Source organism: Oryzias melastigma, linkage group LG9 (assembly GCF_002922805.2).
Source record: "Oryzias melastigma strain HK-1 linkage group LG9, ASM292280v2, whole genome shotgun sequence".
In the NCBI taxonomy this organism is placed as follows: domain Eukaryota; kingdom Metazoa; phylum Chordata; class Actinopteri; order Beloniformes; family Adrianichthyidae; genus Oryzias; species Oryzias melastigma.
This window is the reverse complement of record NC_050520.1, coordinates 28,810,178-28,829,337: the sequence shown is the minus strand read 5'-3', so window position 1 is coordinate 28,829,337 and position 19,160 is coordinate 28,810,178. Positions and strand designations below refer to the sequence as shown.

Here is a 19,160-nt window from a genome sequence, read left to right as displayed (position 1 = left end):
TTTTCAAAATGATGTCATACATAAGGTGCACTAAACTATAAAGCCCATTAAGCGAGACTAAAGAGTCAGAGATGAACCTGTCAGTCAAACTGACAGTAATTCTAGATCTGGTTTGTAGCATGCTACACTTTAGCCACGTTAGGGTATTCAGAATGCCTGTAATTCCAAAAATTTTGATAACATAAAACAAAACAAAAAAGCAGGATGATATCTCTAAAACAAATGTGACTACACAAACTCCCAACTCCTATGTTAGAAACACAAAAAAATAGGGACATCCCAATTTGTGATCAAAGATTAGGTCTGATCCTGTTGTGTCTGACTCGATCAAAATCGGATGTTATCTCCCGATCAGGAGTGGATGTTAATTTTTTGTATTATTATTTTTGATCAGCATTGTATATTTCAAGCTTACTATTTCTAATTAATGTCCTAGGAGAAGTCTGAATCCAGAGTGCTCCAGAGTGCAGGTTTCAGGGAAAGATGATAAAAAAATAAATAAATCTATAATCTTTTAAACATGTAGAAATAAATGTATAAATATTGAGCATACTCTTTTCAAAAATGATGAACTGTAAGAAGCAGCCTTACGAGGACAAAATGATAACTGGACTGGGGAGGGATTACATAAGGTTTCTTCTGCTCACCCTCTTTCAAGCTGAGACAGAAAGTTATTTATGCAAATGGAAAGTCAAAGTTCACATTCTATAATGGTGACACTCATTTTGTCAGTCAGTATGATCGGAACATAAATGCTGTTTTGAGTTTAATGTTTGCATATATTTATTTGGTCATTTTTTGCTATAAAACATGTATTTCTTTTTCTGTTTGAAATAAATCTAAATGAAAAAAAAAACATAATAATAAATAGTTACTTTGATATTAGCTAGTCATGAAAACTCATTGTCACATTTATGCTACAACACGGAAAAAAATCCTTGTTTTTATTGGAGATACGATCATATCTAATTAAAAATGTTCTTAAGATCCTAAAACTACAGTCAACAACTTTTCTCATATACAGTTCGACTGAAAGTCACTTCTGATTTTTAAGAATTGCTCATGTAAATATGGATCATAACAAATCAGAAGGATTTCTAAATGAACCAACACTACAGTTTCCAAACTTTCTCACACAACTAATTATCACCCATTTTTATTAGTTTATCCTTAATATCTGGGTAACACTTTAAATGAGGTGCTAGAAATACTCAATACAGTGTTGTCAAATATAGTTAATACACTTGTTAGCTTGAATTCATCCGGTTAAGTAATAACTGACGATGATTTAAACTATATATGCATTATGTATTCCAGTAAGTTTGCTTTCTTCTAAAGACATTTTTTTTCCTATCATTGCCGAGACTAAGTTTATATAGGAGGGAAAAAACTCAACCAGCGTGATACTTTATCAAGCAGACAAGGGAAAACACAGAAAAGTGTGTGTTTCTTTATAGCGCCTGAAGCGTCAGCTCTGACCTTGTCCCCTCTCCATGTCCCTCTCACCTTCTGCCCTCAACTCCTCTGCCCTAGGGCACCGATGGGTGGGCTCTAAGGAGAGGTGAGTAAAAGGGCCCCCCCTGGCATCGCCTGTACACCCAGCAGAAAGAATGAAGGGAAAATTCAAAGGATGACGGCTGGCCTTGACATTGTTGAGACACTGTTCTGGCGAGGAGAAATGAGGTAAATGTCAATGGCGGTGGTCTCACATAACTCATTAGTCACTGTCTGCAGATTGTGGACTGAGCATCACTGTGGAGCAGCCCCCGGGGTCTGCACCATCACTGTCCTCCTGGTGAATTGTACCCAGGTGAAAATAAAGCAACCCAAGCTGGGCATAAATCATAAGGAACATTTGTTACCTTGGGTAATTGTGTTTCATTCATCTTCGAGACTTCTCCCATTTTTCAACTCCTACAAGCCGCTGGGTGTCAGTTGTGCAGGCCTGCACAGAGAGTTGGTCTGGCTGCTCCTAACGAGATCCTGCAGCAAACAATGATGATCAGTGGAGCCACAGATTTATACTATGGGAGCTGTAACTCACAGCTTGTTTTACAGATATTGGAGAGGAAAGAAATTCATTCATCTGTGGAGCATTTGGGTTTTGTCTGTTCAGTCCTTTGGAACAATATCTAAACAAAAAGAAACCAGAACCAACAGACGGAACGCACGTCAAGATAACTACTATATTTATCATATTGCATTTTAATGTCCGTCTGAGCATTTAGAAATACGCCACAAACCCAAACCAAATACATCTAATTATTATGACTTTTCCCAGATCAAAGCAAGAACTACGTCACTAAAGTGGATTATGCAGTTTTGATTCCAGGAGGAAATCTGCAACAATAGTACCAGTAACTTGAAATACCAACAAGTTCTTGGGACCTGGTGGCAGCTGTTAGCACCTCTCCACCTTTATTTACTCTCACGGTGCATGTCTTTAACTCACACATTCACAAAGTCAAAACCGCTTCACTGAACAAAAGACTAAATAGATCTGATAAGGTATTTTTGGTCTTTTTTTCTGCTTAATGCTCCACTGCATGCTTTTACCTGGCGGCAGCAGAAGGTGACGTCGCGTAAAGAAAGGTGCAGGAATAAAACGTGAAGAAGAAAAAGTTTAGCTGTTATCGTCACTGAGCATCAAAGACATCCTCGTCTCTACCAAGAAAAAGATTCAAAGGATTTCAGGAATTAAATAAAGAGTAAAAAAAATACTTTCAAAAAAATTATTTCTCTTTGACACTTTTTCGATATTTGGAAAATAAAAGTATTTTCTCAGTTTGCATAAGAAACATATTGATCCTAACAAAGTGTGTCAGATCCAAAAATAAAGCTGGCCTGGCTCCATTATGGCAAGTGAAAAGACCATAAAATGGTCAAGACTAAAATTATTCCTAGCTCTAGCAAATTCTGACTTAAAGTTACTTTTTTTTTTTTTTAATTGAAAGCAACATAAATATTTTCCAGGAGGTTACAAGGTTACAAGATGCATCAATTTGTAAAGGTGTTGCTCTCCTTTATTTACATTTGAAAAAACGGAATTAACAAAATTTGCCATGAATGTGAACAATTTTGCTTTGACTGTTGAAATCTGAGAACAAGCGGCCTCAAACCTTTGGCATCAAGAGCTCTTTAACTGTGTACCTAGAATAGGTGGGATTAGTCTATCAGAGTCTGGAATTACCTAATGGGAAAGGATATATAGTTTTATAGCACGTTTTTGTCCCATTCACTCATGTGCATACACATTCACACAATGATGGTGGCTCCACAACACCAACCTACCACCAGGAGCAATGTAGAGTTATGTGTCTTTCCCCAAGAAAAACTGCAAAGAATGAGTGGATTGAACCCGCAATCCTAAAATAATAAGTACACGGCTCTAGCTCTGTACCACAGACACTCCTAATTCATAAATGTTCAGTAAAAATGGATAGCAGTCAACCACAAATAAAAGATCTATTTGTTAGACAGTTGTAAAATATATATATATATATATTGTCACTTTGACAACACTTGCCCAAATATGTTTACAGATAGCATGTTTTCTTAGCTAAATGTGCAGTCTGTGAAGCATGTGTACACACAAAAACTACGCAAATCAACGCAAATCAAACCTTGGGACGCAGCCGGTACCAGTACCCTAACTCTAGCCTGGTCTGTGTCCAGAACTAGTACTGATCTGTATCTTTTAAGGTTAGGGTTAGGAGAACAGGTGTTCGGATACCGGTGCAGTCCACGTCGTGGGACCGGTTTATGGTTCAGAGGTTGGGTAGCCTTGATTTAATTGGATTTTTAAAAAATGACGAGTTGGGAACACCCGTAACGTCAATTTTTGACGAGGAGGGGTCCCTAACGATGCGTCAATATTTGACGACTTGGGAGTGAGAATGTCTTGTAATATGTTACCAGCACAAGATAACATCGGGCCACTGATAACAAAAATATAAAGTGATCTGACGGCCCAACATAATCACCCAGAGGGCCGGATCTGGCCCTCAGGTCTCGACCTTCAAACGTGTTCTACTCCTACTGAAGAGTTAAGCAAAATCAAGCAACACAGAAGAACAATTAAAAAAAAAAAACACCCTGGACGACAATATTTGAATGGGTTTGACAAAACATGAAACTTTTGCGTTGTTTGTGTTTGGTTTTTGTTACCAACAGGTTCTCTTTTAATCTTGAACCCTGTGTAATCCTACTTTACCATGCATTTCAGAGACCCCTGTCTGATTAGTATGATCAAAGCTTTCTTGAAAATCCATTGTCTTCTGTCCTGTAGTTCATCATCATTCCACCAGGGGTAGTAGAAGGACTTTTCCTGCTCATCTCAAAATGGCTGCTTCCATGAAATCTCAAAAACACTTTTGGCGGGAAAATTGTGCCACTTTTCAAACATTTGTAGTGAGAATAGTTCGTCTTTTATTAGTCACTTTTTTTTAAAATGACTACTTGCTCCATTAAAAAAATGTAAAATTTGTTAACAATTAATTTTTATCACAAATACAGTTACACCATGTTAAGAATGTATGGATCATATTTGAGACAGCGGGTATAAGGTGCTTTTTTTCTTACTGAACACTCGTTTAAATACCTTTACATACTAAACAAATATTGTTGTGAGAAAAAAACAAGGTATTATAATTGATACATTTTTGTTGAGGATTTAATCAAAAGGTTTTTTAAAAAGTTTCTCAATCCTTTGATGTAGTGGCTTCACAGAGTCAAGCATACCTGTTTGCTACATGTATGGTTACTCTAAAGACTACACCCCACACATACCTGTATGCATGATGTAAGGTGCACATGTTCATTCAATGAGCTACCACAAAAAAGCAAAAAATAATAAAAACAAAAAAGTGGGAATGCTTGCCAAAAATAGTGAGCTAAACAGATTTGAAGAATGCTTGACTTCTGCTAACCACAAGTAAGTGGGTGGCTGCTGACAGGAGAGGATGCCATTCATCAACAGGTGTTAGGAAGTCAATAAAGATATGAGGACAGATAGCAGCGGCTGTCGGCACAACCGACCCAGGAAGAGAGACGCACCAGAAAAAAAGATGTTAAAAGAAAAAAAGAAACACTAACGAGGTGTGTGCACAACAACAGCCACATTCTCAGGCTGCAAACCCCCTTTCACCACTTCTAGTCTTACTCCCCCCTCCCAACACCAGCATATCTTGGCTGAATCTAAAGCTGGCAGATGTTCAGTGGATCCACACATTATCAACCTCAGCGTAATTGGTGGAACACAGTTGTTGCTTCGGCTCACCGGGGCACATTGGGTCCCAAAACAAACATGCAGATTTCTAGAACAAATAGTTGTAATCCCCTCAAGACAACCCAGTCTTCACAGAACTCTTTGAAACACTCTCTGTATTACATTTTATCATCAACTAGATCATATAAACGCATGCAAAGTGTCTGCAGCATGTGGGCGAGTTTTGAATATCAAAAAGGTTATCCGTTTTGGTTTTGTACATGAAAAGAGGGTAAACTTTACTAATTCATGAAGTTTGAGAGACAGAAAAAAATACATCTGTGATGAAGATGTTCGTACAGTTCTTTGATGAATTATTAAAGTATGTGCTCCTGAAAGAGGCAACAAACATGAGACAAGAAGATGCAACCGACCATGAAAAACACATTTGAAGGGCTAGATTTAAAAAGAAAAAAGCTTCCTGCTCGCTGGGCCATATGCATCCATTTGCTGTTTTTGAAGTCCGGACAACAGGCGCGACCACAATCCCATTCCCCAGGGGAACATGGGTATCTCTCGGTGTTCAGGTAGCAAAGGGGGTAAAATGTGGAGAGGTCAGCATCCTGCTTCTAAACCTGGAAGAGGAAACTAATCCCAGGTCAAAGAGGGCCACTGTGTTGAGTGAGATTTCACATAGGGATGGGGGATTCATAGTGTATTCCTCTGTCTCCAGCTTCATTAAAATGCTGCAGCTGGGTCTGAGGTTGATCCATGGAAAAACCCCTAACGGCCACCACCACCCTAAATCTGTCCCCAGCTCTTTATACTCCCACCACTGATCCCTCCTTCCTCTCTGATTTTACACTTTCTTTTGTTTTAAGTCAAGCGTGAAACCTCAACACTAAACAAATACAGACAGGAAAGGGCCAATTTAGGAGAAAATGGAAAACTGGAGTTTTTCATTGGTCTCATAATTATTTAAAGCTTATAATCAGAGTTTTTTTATTTTTTATTTTTTTTACTATCATGAAATGTTCCTGTTGTCATCAGGTATTGAGAGACTAAGACAGGTTTGAGATGTGTTTCTTGGTATTTGAGGATTTTTTTGTTATCTAAAGTATTGAACTGACAAATGTACACCTTTTATAGTAATACAGTGGTTCCTTGTTTATTACGTACTAGGATTAAAAATAGGTGAAATAGATTTTTAATAGCATACAGTGTTACATGGTTTCTCAAAAGGAGAAGCTCTAATAAAAATGTTCAGATCAGTAACTTTGCAAACATTGTTCTGCTTCTCCTGGAGGACATTTCAGTTTGGCCACTAGGTGGAGCCACACTTTTTTTCAAGAAGAAGAAGACAGTATGAACAAAAAAACTGTGCTTTAGACCACAAATGGTAACTTTAAAAAATGTTCCTTAAAGAGTTTGGAAAATTAATGTTTGTGAGTTTATAAAGATGTTCATTTAGTCAGCAATGTATGTTTGCGTCGACTGAGCGTTACAATTAGCCGTCCTATGGGAAATCTCATTACACATTAGCATCAAGCTACTAGACTTTAGCTTTATGCGTTAGATTGATCTCTATTTTTATGGATCGATTATTGATCTATTAAGCTTTGATCGATTCAAATCACTTGATCTATTTTATTAACTTAGCCCTAGTAAGCACCATAAGCTAAACACACGTTCTTGAACTCATGCCTGGTGTGAACGCAGAGTTACTGCGGCATACATGAGAGCGCTTGCTCCCTTTGACATTGGGTTCACACAAGCATTTGTTGAAATTGTTGTTCGCGGGCCAGTGCTTATTATTAATTGCAGTTGAGTTTGCAGTGTTACCTGATACTTGTATAACTGCATTTTATGTCTGGATAAAAGGAAGTCCCACAAACGTGGCTGTGTTGTACATGTTTATTGTGAGGCATAACAACTCAAAGTTATTTGTGCTATGAGGTGAATGTTATTTAACTGCCATTCTGGTGAGTTTGTCTGCAGGCCAACGCCATATGTCCTGCCAAGAGTGTGTTTACACCAGGAACTGTTCCCAGTGTGTAGCTCACAACATCCATCCAGGCCAGCAGTGGTGTCATGCAGCTGCTGGAGTCACGGCTCAATCTGGATCTGTGTTATTGTTACTGCTAGCATTACCATTCTTAAGTGCAACAACATAATTTGTAAGAATAAGAACAAATTAGCTCAGTGCCATGTGCGCCCAACTTGTACCTAAAGCTATGTGACCAAAATTACTCTTGCGGAGGACAAGGCTGGACCCATGCAACACATGTGAGCGCGCAGGCTCTCTACAGTCAGTGTCCAAAACACAAGCAGGCTCAGATTTCAAGCCTTGCGGTCTCCAAAATATATATCGAAGTACACATCAGGCTGTGTGTCACTACTGTTTACAGGAAAATGATTTATGGGGCTTTTGGGGGAGAGGAGAGAGCATTGATATGCTTTGAATGACTTTCAGGAAAATAGTGAGAGGAGGTTGTGCTACTGAGACCATTAAATAATCACCAGAAAATTCATTAGTGGTTAATTATTTACCAAAGACAAAACCTTTTGACCTTTCCGTATTTTTTTATGATTTTGATTGCACAAAAGACCAAAGAAACATTAGCTCCTGCTGTTTACTCTTGTGAATGTGCCTTAAATGTTTAACCCTTGCATAATGGTTGTGCAAATGCCAGACATAACTGCATTGGCGTAAGATAAACATAGTTTGCATTTTGTCAAATAAAGCAGACACACCAGACTTTGGAAGGTGTATGCTTTTTTTCTGTGCTGTCTTATATGACAAACCGTTTGTACGAAACTCCATGAAGCACAGCTATTCAAGCTGGTACTGTAATCTTTAGTTTTATTAGAGCCAACTGTAATGCAGCTGTCTTGCAGAGAAAGCCTCATTTCAAGCTGCAGAAACATGCAGACTTTACAAATCCTGCCTGTTCTCAAAACACAGAAGTCTTTGGACTTTTTGCAGTGATGGTGGCATGGTGGCGCACTGTTGCTGAAGATTAAGGAGATAAAACCTCCGGTAAAAGCAGAAAGAAAAGAAAATCCTCTGCACAGCAGATGGGAGGGCACACAGCCTCGCGCATGCAGAGGTGACAAATCTGGTCCTGACCGGAGTGACATGACGAAGAGAAAGCACCTACACACAAAAAAACCCCAAAGTTTACTCGATTCACTTATTCTGGTGCAGCTACACTGCTGGCAAAACTGGTGATTTGTGTCTTCATTGATGTTCAAGAAAGATAAACCAAACTGACAGAGCCAAAACATCCGCTTTGGGTCTATTGTATTTGAAGTTCAAATAAAATTCGGATATTCCTTGTTTTGTACATGGACTGTAAACAAAATGGGAGGACTTCTCACTAAAAGAAAAAGATCAAAGTGACATGCTGATAACATTCTCCATGAATAATCGGAATCAGATGCGAAGTACAAAGTAAGTTTATTATGTTTGTCTAACTAGCATAGTGCGGTACATAACTATTTACTGCCTAATTGTATTAAACACGTGTAACTGCTTTACTGGGTTTACATTAAAATACGAATTATAGTGGATTGCAGATCTGTTTATGCCATGAATATTAACAGAAAGAGTATATGTAAGGCTACGTTCACACCAGGCATGCGACAACATATGCCGTTCATACTGGATTGTCACTACCTGATACTAGCGTATGGCGTTATTTCTTAGTCAAAACTCTACCCAGAAATAAGTCATCTCTATACATGTATAAAACATTCCTCGTGGACAATTCAGATCCCTGAGACTATTTCTCTACTCCTATACACTCGTGTTTAATCCTCCCGCAAGCAGAAAAAGTCATCGCGTAGGGGAGACTGTTAACCTCCGTGTGCCCCGGCCGGGCACAAAAATCAATTATCAATTTCTCCTTCATGGTCAGTTTTTAAACAGTTGGCAAAATACGTGTCCATTGAATGCGTATTTTGTACGGAGAGCCCAATTATGGCTGTAGAAACTTTGAAGCGACTTGTGAATGCAAGGATTAAAAAGCTTAAGCCTAAACATTTACAATATACGCTTTTCATTGAAAGTGGCTTCTTGAAGGCACATTGCTGAGGCAAGTGGGAACGGTGATTTAGTTACTGTACAGTTGTGATTATTATTTCTCGTCTATTGATTTGTTGTTAATGATTAAGTTAACAGCACCCTTATTTCCGGAGTGCAAGACTTTTTTTTTTCTTATGCATAGTTTGGCTAGGGGTGCAACTAAAACTCGGGTATGATTTATAGGACATTTCTTAGAGTCAAATAAGCTCTTATGTTTGTTGTTTTTCCACTAACAACCACTAGAAGGCTGTGTGTAGCAGTTCGGAAGTGACACAGACCAAGAGTTCAATGGATTTAGTCATTTAAAGTGATATAAAGAGTTTAGGTAGCATGTTCTCTATGCTGTGGTTATCTAAACAATCGTTAGCTCCGCTAGTATACTACATTTCTTCTATATTCTATTAAGCTAAAAGTTCAATGTGTTCGGAAAGTGAAACCTCATATATTGTCTGTTATTGTTATCTATTTCGTTAATATGATTTACCTTTCAAGAGGAAATGTCCATTCTTGATCAAGTAATTTGTTGAATGAATTTAAAGTGCGACCTATACTCAAGTGTAAGGGTGTAGGAAAAAAAAGCGATTTGGCGATATATTGTTTTATTTTGTTCGGCGATACTTGTATTGATTTTAAATGTTGACATGACAATATTTATTTAATTATTTATGAGCAGCCTTCAGCGTCTTGTTTTTGTTTTCCAGAGCGCACTGAGCCTCTTTGTAGCTCTACATCACGACCAAAACAACAACAAGATCTGTCAAATGTTTTGGTTTGTCACTGTTTTGATTGTTATGAGACATATACTACTTAGTTTTGACTTGGAATGAGTACTAAACTGAAACTGCCACGTTGCTGCCAGTATCATATAAAAACGTGGATTACATAGCGACTCAGATAAGAACGAGTGAAGCAGTGGAGTTGCGCAGGGTGTCGTGCACAGAGATTCCAACAAATTGCTGTCGGCAAAGCGAGCAAAAGTTCTGCTGAACTTCACAGCAATCGATTCTAGTTCAGAGACCTGATGGATCAGAGTGATGTGTACGTATGTATGTCGCAGGGATTACCAGTGAAATACGCATTTGCTTCCACTTTTTTGAGAAAGCTTGAGCTGCAGCGCTGACTATTATGTTAATAAAATATCTAAGTATTCATCCTGTCATCACACTGAAATGTTTCTGAAAAGAATGGGTTTGTTTTTTCTTCACTTTTGAAACACTTGTTCAGGTTAATGAGCCGTTTAAATGCTAGATTTAGAAATCTTACAATCAAACTTTTAGAAAATTATTTGTTAAGGCAAATTCATTCTATTTTTTTCGTATACTGAAAATATTTTGTTGTGGAAATCAGACAACATTTACTGTTCCCTTAAATAAAATATATTTTTCTAATTTACCAAAAGTAAAGCAGCATGAATTTCTGGATAAAAGCAACTTGTATATGAGATAGAGCTGCTGTGCTTAATGCTGTGATTATTAATTAAAATGAATTTAACCATTATATTACATTTTATAGACTCAATTCAAGTCACAATCTTAAAAAAAAATGAAAAATTCTTCTAGTACAGTCTTGGGATATATCGCAATACATATCATATCGTGAGACATGTATCAGGATACGTATCGTATTGCCGGATTCCTGCCCATACATACCCTTACTCTAGTCCGACTTATATCAATTTTTTTTGCTGTCCTATTTATTATTCATTTTTTTGCTACTGAAACTTATATTCTGTAACGGCAGCCCCCCCAAAAAAGTATTGTTGATTCATTTGTATTACCTTTCTAAAAAAGGATCTGTAAATTGCAGAAAATTTGGGCACATCAACTTTGCTAGCATGACAAATGTCTGTGTGTTGTATTTGCAATTTAAGACAGCAAGATTGTGGTTATCAGTTTTATGGGGGGTCAAAAAGTGAGATGAACAATACAAGCCACATGTGCTTTGCTGTAGAAACAAACCACATGAAACAAGAAGCAATGGGGGATGGGAGGAAGAACAGGGGCAACAGTCCACTTCAGATATGTGTGAATTCAAACATCCAGTATTAGTTTGGGCGCTTCGACCACCCCAAAGTCATCCTGTGGTCTCGAAGACAAATAGCTTCATGGTATCAAAGAAAAGGAGGGAAAAAAAGCTCCACAGCACAATGTGTAACATAACTCAGCTTCACTCCGTCTGGCAGCTTTAACTTTAATGATGCTTGCATTTAGGCTCGTGTGGAATTTCAACAAAAAAAAAGAGTTCTAAACAAGCTGGACTGCTTTGAGTATTTTAGCAGAGCAGTTTTTTGAAGGGAGTGTATTGTTAGAAGGAGGTATAGAAGGCCGAGTATGGTGTTTATTGGTTTCTGCCAAGCCAGTCGGAGAAGCAAACACGAGCGGAGTGAAACCTGATCGACTGGCACTGTTCCTGGACCAGCAAAGACGCTATGCAGCGTCAGGGGAAAAACATCTACAAACACAACAGCACTCAATCCAGAACTCTGAAAAATCATAACCTCAAATTATTATTACAACATGAAAAATGTTACTGAACTTGACTCAAAAGGAAGAAACTTTGACAACAGGTTCAGCAAAGTGGACAAATTGAAAACTTTATCAAAGGTGAATTTTAATAGTTGCTCTGAGTGAGGGGAAGTTTCTAACTTTTCATCTTATTTTCCTTGATCCCACTCCACTCTTGTTCCACCACCCCACAAACTCAAACACACATGTACTCCAGCCCAGCAGGAAAATCCCTCTGCGGCCAGGCGTTTCTTTTTAACTTGATATGCTTGTGAATCACCCCAGTGCTACAATGCTCCTCCACTAATGAACATAGGGACCATAGACACAGAAGTCCATGCCCGTTATGCTTTCCAATCACACTGGAAAACAGGATCCAGCTGCCTGACACCCTGTCATTACAGGAAAACCCTTGCAGAACACCCTCTGCTTGCCCCAAGCCCATCTCCTCTCCTGACCACATCTCATACTCACCCATCAAGCCTCCCGCTGTGAACTTTGATCCAGACTTAACCCCCTAACCTGCTTTTCATTTTTGGCCTCGTCACACAACCATCCAAAAGTTATTAAATTCCTGTTCTGGCAGTTTGCTGTACAACTCCACACATAGGAACTTCGGATTGTTCTAAATCTAAAAGAGAGGATTCACTTGAGTCTTAGATCTCTGCCTTTTCTAAGTCGCAATGTAAACATCAAGACATTGTTTTGAAGGATAAAGGAGTGTGATGGGATTCAAGCTGCCGGCAAAGAAAATCTCATCTGATAAAGTCAAAGTGCCGCGCTTCTGCGATGCAAGTCTTGGCAGACGGTTGGAACAGGAAAGGGAACACACGTACCGAACGGTGGCTCCTTTCAGACCCCAACAAAAGGCACACACTCTTACACACAGCTGATACCAGCATCAGGGTAGAGCACAGCCATATCCAATACGCTGAGTGAAACGTAAACACGGAATCGTTGCATCAGGGCTTCCCACTTACTGCAAAGCTACCTAACTCAAAACAAGACTGAAGGTTGTGGAGCTTTGAGTGGGGTGAAACTGTGAAACAAAAGGTGTCTGGCCATAAAACTGGCATACTTTAAATCAGCAAGCACAGACTAAATACAATGATTCCCCTTTGAAAGCAATGAGCTTAATACTTTCTATCATACACATCAGGTAAATGTCCTGGGACATCCTCTCAGTTCTGTCTCTTAAAATGTCAAGAGCAAACATTTCCTGCTCTTTCTTATAATCATAGCAAGCCCCTGTGAGTAGTTTTACAGACTCCCCTGCTGGCGGGGATGCAGGCATAACAAAGGGATCATCAATTGTTGCACAGGACAATCCCACTTCTCCACCCACACAAAGTACCTCAATTCCCTACAAGCTGACAGACTACGTTAACTGTCCCGTGCAGGCTGAGAGCACAGTGAATTTTCACTGCAAGGTTAAAAAGAGTTGCACACATTTGCTGTGATGTGAAAGACACCGGTGGTCACGAAAAAGGCCAATTGGTATTAATGATGTGGCAAGCAGTGGAAGCCGAAGGAAGCTGGTGTTTGAATCTGTGTGTGTGAGTGTGTTTGGTCTGGGTCACCCAGACACACTTGTTTCTCACCAGGATGGATCTGTTGGAGGCCACAGGGCAAGGAGCAGACTGATTCATCAGGGGCGTCATCTCTGGGTGTCGGGTATCCCAGAGTGCAGTGGTGCAGCTGCCACGCTTGCATTGGCAGCCATGATGGGCTCCAGGTGGACACATACAGATGTGCATACATGCTTCACATTATCACAAATACGAGAATTTTACTCCTCCATTCTTTTACTCCAACATACCGTGTACAGTAAATATGTATATTTTTTTTCTCATCATATTTTATTGGTAATAAAACAGGTTTTTTAAAGCAAAGTTATGTTTGTGGGAATTTAAATATTATGACAATAAATCAATAGTTTTTGAATACAGAAAACCACAAATAAAGAAAATTGCTTGACCTCTGATGCTATGTTCACACCGGGCTCAGAAACACTCATTTAAGCAGCAACTGACAACGAAAAGTCTACGTAACTGTACTCTTCAGGCTTCCAGGTTCAGTTTTTAGCCTCTATGTACATAATGCACAGCCATTGAATGCGGGTTGAAATTATAGTTGAACTTTAACTAATCAGGTACCCGGATTTGGTGGTTAAGTATGGGTGGCATCCATTTTAATTCATATAAGTGCCAACCATATGAAAAAAAAATCATAAAGGAGAAATTAATATTTGTGCCTGGTCAGAAATGTATGACACCAAGTCTTTCAAATATCGGAATAGAGCAGTAAAAGTAAAAGCCTGGAGCAAGATTTGTGAGATTTGCACCGGTTCGACATTTTACAATATGCCTCTTCCAACTGTAGGTACCTGTGTTAGTATTGGGTAATGACATTCCAGTGTGAAAACCATATGCTAAAAGCATTCTTGAATGCCCAGTACTTGTGCAATGTGAATGAAGCAAAAGTCAAGAGAAGCATCAACTTGACTATATGTGAACCTATAATGGAAAAGTCCTTGCTCATTTCTGACCCCTTAGGCTCCCTTACACACATGATTAGATTCTGGGTTTTACAATGAGGGTTTTTGGGTCCAAGTGAAAAAAAAGAATAAAAAAAATCTTCTGCACTTTTCCTAATAAAATCTTCTTTCTTACCAAAGAAAAATGTGTTTTAAAAAAAATCCAGTTCCTTTTTTTTTTTTTTTTGTACATTAAGCGAGGTTTGTCTTTGATTTTATTACAGCTTTGGGGAAAATAACCCTTTGCAGAGAATGCTCATAGTAGAGTTTTGTCTTCTTGAGTAGCAGTTGCCTTGTTAAATCCGGAAATTTGTGACAAGTATGATTTAAGGCTGTTTGTAATGAAACAGCAGAAGCTCGTCTTGACAATCAATCAATTGAAACTGAAAGCTGTTATTTTTCTAACCTGTTGTGCGTTGCACAGGTATGAAGGCAAACCTATAAATAAAGGCCTTCCTTCACTTTAAAGATTACTTACACTTGGAATAACACACACAGCTGGCTGTTACTTGCCTGCTTCTTCTTGGGCATTTACAATGAAATATTCAGAATCTGGGAGTTCTCCGATGGACTGTAAAGTTTCAAAAATAACCTAAAGAAAAGGAAACATATTTTGCAGGATGATCTGCACATGTGGATGCGAAAGAGTAATTTTATTTTTAGCTTTTTTTAAATCTATAGTCACTAATGTAGATGGTTGTGTCAGAAAGGGCATAAATCCAAGGGCGAATCAAACCACAACTCAATCAGACAATTTTCATTTTAGTTAAGTTGTAGTCCAGGTAAACGGCGTCCACCACCACTCCTGATGACCTACCAGGTGTCGCAGGAAATGGTCAGTGGAAAAATGAGAGTAGGAAGCCATGTTCATAAGCAGAGAAATGAAAGAAGAAAAATGTTTTTTATTTTTAAAAAATCAATCAAAATCCTGACTTCTGGTTTTGGAAGAGGTTTGTTTGAAATGACTTCCAACTCGTCAGCAAGACCAGGTGGCTGTTGCAGGAGCGGGTAAAGGCACCTGAAATGAGGAGGACCTCAGTGCCAGATTTTCACCCAGCGTTGCGAGATAGTGCTTCAGTTTTCTAGCCCAAAAATCCTCAGATTGTCAAGTGCGCGCTACACTCACACACCCTTCTGGGTCACACGCACGGCGGAGCCTCGCTGAAGCGCAGAGAGGGAGCGCGTTTTCCTGACGATCATAGCCCGCTTTGGAGAATTTGGTGAGCTACTCGTCTTTTTAAGTTCATCATCCATCCAATCAAGTGTTCACTGAACGCAGTCGACCTGAGTTACATTCCTGGTGTCTCCATCAGAGATTTTGAAGCAGAAGTGGCTGACCTGAAGGCCTCAGACATGTGGGGGAATAAGTTCAAGTCACTGAATGAAGATTTGGAAAGTATTGCACGACAGAAAGCGGAGTTGGCGAGCAAGCACATGTGGACAGAAATGAAAAAACTTCCACCCAAAGACCAGCTGATTATCAAAACCTGAAATGCGCTTCGTGTCACATACCACACACTGCAGCGTGTGGGTATTGCAGTATTGACCATGTTTGGATCTACGTATGCATGTGAGCAGTCATTCTCGCATCTCAAAAACATTAAGTCCAACCTACGACCACGTTTGACGGATGAAAGCCTCAACACTTGCATGAAGCTGAACCTCACCACGTACCAAGCAAGCAACTTTTTGTACATAATTTAACACCATTTGTTCTGCTTTAAAATTAGCCAGCATAATGTTAATTTATTGATTTCCATATTATTTTTCCTGTTCTTCAATAGATAAATGTAGAACAGTCCAGTAATTACAAAAAAATGAATCAATCGCATTTTTAAAATTTGCTGTGTTTGGCTAATTGCCCTCTAATGATATGTGAAGTCAATACTGTACATCCAATGTTGAACAGCTGTGTCTAGCAATAAGAAAAATATATAGTAGCCTATTCTCATGTAATTTCCTTTTCAAATTCTAAATTCTTCTGTTTGTAAAGAGCAAAATTATACAGCCACAAAAGACACAATACAGAAATAGTTAATTATTGTAATGTGTCAATTTTTTTTACAATAAAATAAAAAAAAGTTCTTGCTGTTCTACATCCATGTACTGAGGAACAGTAAAATGTGTAAGAAAATATTAACTAATATCATGAAATAAACTGAATTCCATGTGTAATCCCTTTAACAAGCAACATTTTTATCTGGCTTTTGTGTTTTACTGGATAAAATCCATTTTAATCTTATCTCAGTTTCTACTCTTGATGTACATCAAAGCGTTTTATAAAGAAGAAAGAAATGCTTAAAAAAAGGCTTTACAACTTCGAAGTCAGAAAGTCAGATTTGAAATAACATCTCTTCGGTCCATTCAGTATATTTTTTTAAAGTGTAGTTATGTTACAGCTGATCTGCAAAACAGCTTGTCAAATTTGTTTATACAGCATTATGACATAATACAGGAAAGGTTCTTACCAATTGTAAACAGATTGTTCAAACTAAAGCATAGAAACATGAACACAATTTCTACACTAAACGGCCCATCTAAAAGCCCTGTTTTATTTATTTGTGTGTTTTTTTTTTTTATCAACTGTGTGCCTTATAATCTGGAGCGCCTGGTTTATTGATTATTCTGCTGCAAACAAGGTTGGATGTTATTGTGAATAAACTAAAGCTGCTAACGTTGGGTTCTTCTGTTTTCTAAATAAGCTCAGGAGATTAAAGAAACAACACTTATTGATACCACATCTTATATTGCAGTACATTTTATAATCCTGTGTGCCGTATAGCAGTGTTTTTCAACCAGTGTGCCGCGGCACACTAGTGTGCCGTGAGAGATGGTCAAGTGTGCCGCGGGAAATTACCCATTTTCACGTCTAAAACATTTACCATCACTATCAGCTCTGTGTTCATCCAAACTGCCCTGATGTAACCCTGGATAGTTTGGAATATCCAAGATCATAAAAGACATTTTTCTTTGATTCTATAAATAACTCTTTAATTAGATTGACGTTATCGCAATCTGGCCGCCTAACTAGCTGCAAGCTCTGTTTTCAGAAAAGTCTCGCCCCCTTCAACTCTCTCCGCCAATCATTGTTGGAGGCTTGATCACATGTCATCAATCTGACCAATCAGAAGAGGCCAACATCCTCACTTCCTTGTTCTGATTCGGCTCATAAAGTCTCTCAGTTCCAACTAAAATAACAGCTAAAGCTCGTGTTTAGCGGTGTAGCTTCCAGCGGGATCCGACGTCAGACAGTTTAAAAAGTGAACAAAAGAATGAAGCTCAGAAACGACAGGATGCCGGCATCTGCGTGAGTTTATGCACTACAGCCCCCATGATGCATTGGGGTTAAAGCGGTGTTTCTCAAATGATAGGGGATGACCCGGGGATCGTGCCATTTGTGTTAGTTACTAAACAGTTGATCGGGGAACCATTAGTGACCGTGATATCCACATAGAGAGAGGAAATATCTAATTAGACCTCAAGAATTGTGATGGAAAAATGTTTAACAGGGATGTAAAGAAAATGGAGAGAAAGAGAAAGTGCGCGCGCTGGGGGGAGGGGGAGGGGCTTACACGTGCAGCAGCGCTTGACCCAAACAGAGAGAGATAACATAAAACGTAAAGACATTAGAAAAGAAGAAAAAACTGGAACCATTTGACTTTTCTTGATAGTATGAAGGAACAGTGCAGGAAATATTCTATATGTATATATATTCTGTATATATTTATGGCTCCACAACCAACCTGTGCAGACACCTGAGAACTGAGAGAATCTTCTCTAAAACAGAGCAGATCATCGCTGAGAGAAGAAACAGATTACATCCTCAAAGCTAAAACTCTTTGTCTTTCTTAATGTTAAAGTGGATAAAAGTCTGTTGGTTTTTTACACTTTCATTTGTATTTGGGTTGTGGTTGCAGAGTTTTGTGTTGTTCACTTCAAATGTGTTTAAAAAGAAAAGAGCTTAAAATGTCTAGACTTCAAAACTGAATAGTTGATTGCTAGTTCATTTTTCATTTATTTTTTACATTTTATCTTTAAGGGATATATAACAGAAGATACATGTACACTTTATGTGAATAAAAACATGTTTACATTATGGATTTTATGCATAATCTTATGTAGTAGTTTATAATGAATTAAATATAGCAAAAACAACCTAAAAATCCATTTGGTAGCAGAAAGAGTCGCTGTTTACAGAGAGTTAATGCAAAAGAACTGAATCTCTGAGAAGAGCCAGAATTCATCACTATTATGGAGGGAAAACAGGAAAGACCGTAGTTTATACTTTGTCTGATAGTTTTGGAAGCATTTAAAAAACGCATTCATAAAAACTGATTATTTAGAATTTTCTTTAAAGATTTTTTTTTGTCACTCTTTAATGACAGTAAATGTAGACTGTTTTGAAGACATACATTTAATTTGAGCAAAATGATTAATGATAACGATATTTGCAACAGAAAGTTGTAGTGGGGGGGTGGGGCGAGGGAGTGAATTGAGAAACACTGGGTTAAAGTGACAGCACCTCTGCGCTGCAATGACACTTCCTTATTATTTAAAAAAATGTACACTAGATTGTGGAGGGAATGTGCATCAATACAGACTACATTTTTTTACCTTTTTGATGCTAGTGTGCCGCGGGATTTTTTTCATGGATAAAGTGTACCTTGGCTCAAAAAAGGTTGAAAAACACTGCCGTATAGTGCAGAAAATATGGCATATTATTGTCAGCATTTAAGCACAAAAAAAGTACTTCCAAGATACAGCCAAGAAGAACACAAAGAGAAGTGTTACAGCAGATTTATTGTTCTTTTTTTTTTTTTTTTTTTT

General features: G+C 38.4%; 1 long non-coding RNA gene across 1 annotated transcript in view; it reads right to left on the bottom strand.

Moving 5' to 3' along the window:
- Positions 1-451: 451 nt before the first annotated feature.
- Positions 452-19,160, bottom strand: part of LOC112148519 — a 57,505-nt gene continuing 38,796 nt past the window's right edge. The window contains exons 2-3 of the long non-coding RNA XR_002919627.2: positions 1,863-1,983; positions 452-1,665 (exon numbers count right to left, since the gene is read on the bottom strand). This is a non-coding gene — a long non-coding RNA (uncharacterized LOC112148519). The remainder of the gene's footprint in view (positions 1,666-1,862; positions 1,984-19,160) is intronic.